A 2,260-nucleotide genomic window follows, 5' to 3' on the forward strand; every position below is an offset into this window, starting at 1 on the left:
CACGTCGTTTAACTCTAGCCACGCCAGTTTTCTTTCCCTCACTCTTTCTCTCGATCCATATTTCCATCTTCCCCATCCGCCCTCTCTTTCTTTCGCTTTTCTTCTCTCGGCGGCGGAAATCGATATTTCCATCTTCCCCGTCCGCCCTCTCTTTCTTCCGCTTTTCTTCTCTTGGCGGCCGGAATGATGGACCATCGTGACATAAAATGCAAGAGAAGGCAGAACCAGAAAAAATCGATGACGACGAGACTTAATCCCGACGATCAAATCTGGAATCGACAAGCAGATCTTTGTGAGGGATTTTTCTGCAGAAGACTGCTTGGTGATATTGGTGTCCGATCAGGTACGGATTCATATTTGTGGGGAATTTCATTCCCATATATATATATATATATATATATATATATATATATATATATATATATATATATATATATACCCAAATGTTTATTTAGAAAAAAGAGAACTCCATGAAAAAATAAAACTTGACTCACATGAATAAGAATTTACAATCTTAAAAAACTCTCTGTGGGCGGTAGGGGATCATCATCTTTTTGCAATCATCTTTCTATTTTCTAAAACCATACATATATATAATAGTAATTAATCAAATCAAGAAAAGTGATTAATTATTAATTAACTTGCAGAACAACCTATCATTAAGATGGTGACTTTTATAGTGGTTTTATACTTTATTTTCCGCTAATGTTTGATGTTTCATTGTTAGAATTCATAGTGATTTTCGATGGAAATTAATGTTTTTGCTGTTTTTGTTAAATTTTGCATTCCTTTTATTTTTTATGGTGTAACAATTCATAGTGGATTACGTTTTTTGTAGCAGATTTGCTCTTATCTAATAGTGGATTTACGGTTATTTAATAATGGTTTACGTTAACTGCATAGCGGATTACTTTTTCCGTAGTGGGTTATGTTAATGGTATATATAGTGGATTTCGATAAGTTTGTAGTGTATCTCAAGTTATTGTTTTTGCTTATAAAAAAAATAGTTGTAATGGTGAATGAGTGCAAAATAGTTGTTTATGTTATCTTTTGTTGTTTTTTTTTTCTATTTTTCGTAATAAATTTTGTTATTTTTGTAATTGTTTTTTATAGTGGATTACGTTAATATTTTAGTGAATTTCGATATTTTTGTAGTGGGTTTTGATGAGATTGTAGTGGATTTCGAATTCTTGATTTGGAGACCCATTTTTTTTAATGGATTAAAGTTAATGTTGTTGTCTTCTTACTTTTTGGTTCAGGTTCTTGCAGAAAGAGCGTGATGGCAGAAAGTAGGACGAGGTTAGGTGATGATCGGGTGACTGTACTATTGTTTGTGATGGCGCCGTTTATTAAAGGGGATTTTTGTAGTGGTTTTATATAAGTTTTTAGTGGATTTCAATAAAATTCAAGTGGATTTTCTAATTGTAAAGTTGATATTTTGTAGTGGATTTCAATTTTTTTTTGTGGCTTTGATGAGCTTGTAGTGAATTTCAGATTTTTCGTTTTCAATATAATTTTTTTGGAATGAAATTAATTGACACGTTGTCTTTTGTTGCTCTTGTTTTAGGTTTTTGAGCAGACGAGGTGACGGCGATGCTCGAATAGTTATACTATTGTTACTGGTGGCACTGTTTTTTGGTGCTTTTTTTTATAAATAAAACAGAGTAATAGTAATAGTTTTGTTAATTTAATAGTGTATTACGTTATTTGATATTGTATTACGTTGATTTTGTAGGAAATTATTTTAATTTTATATCATATTACATTAATTGCATAGTGGATTTCATTAAGTTTGTAGTGGATTTCATTTTGATATGCATAGTGGATTTCAATACGTTTATAGTGGATTTCAATTTGGTAGCATAGTGAATTTTATTAAGTTTGTAGTGGATTTCATTTTGGTATACATAGGCCTCGTTTGGTTTGGGTTATGGGATTACAAGGATTGATAAATAGTCAAAGGATTGTACTGTTCAAACCTTTTCAAATCCAAGTAATCTCGTGTTTGGTGTGGGTGATTGATGGTTAGTTTATAATCCTAATATTTAATTTATTTATTGAAATTGCTTGGTAAAATACCAAAACACCCTTAAAAAGAGTTATAAAATTTAATAAAATAAAATAAACTAAAAAACGCCCCCAATTCGACATCAGTTGGATCTAGGGTTTTCTTCCTTCAACCTCCTGCAACAGAGAAACCTTGGATGCGAATTTCTTTAGGTAAATTAAATTTATTTTTCTATAGGATAATGCATTTTAC

At 31.1% G+C, this 2,260-nt stretch overlaps 1 long non-coding RNA gene across 1 annotated transcript; it reads left to right on the top strand.

The window, feature by feature from the left end:
• LOC148767516 (uncharacterized) lies at positions 1 to 1,813 on the top strand. The gene is made up of 3 exons (XR_016033859.1): positions 1 to 343; positions 1,260 to 1,299; positions 1,568 to 1,813. It is a non-coding gene; the product is annotated as an uncharacterized LOC148767516 (long non-coding RNA).
• The last annotated feature ends 447 nt before the right edge of the window (positions 1,814 to 2,260 follow it).

Source organism: Erythranthe guttata, chromosome 10 (assembly GCF_056151865.1).
Source record: "Erythranthe guttata isolate IM_541 chromosome 10, IM_541, whole genome shotgun sequence".
NCBI classification, from domain to species: Eukaryota; Viridiplantae; Streptophyta; class Magnoliopsida; order Lamiales; family Phrymaceae; genus Erythranthe; species Erythranthe guttata.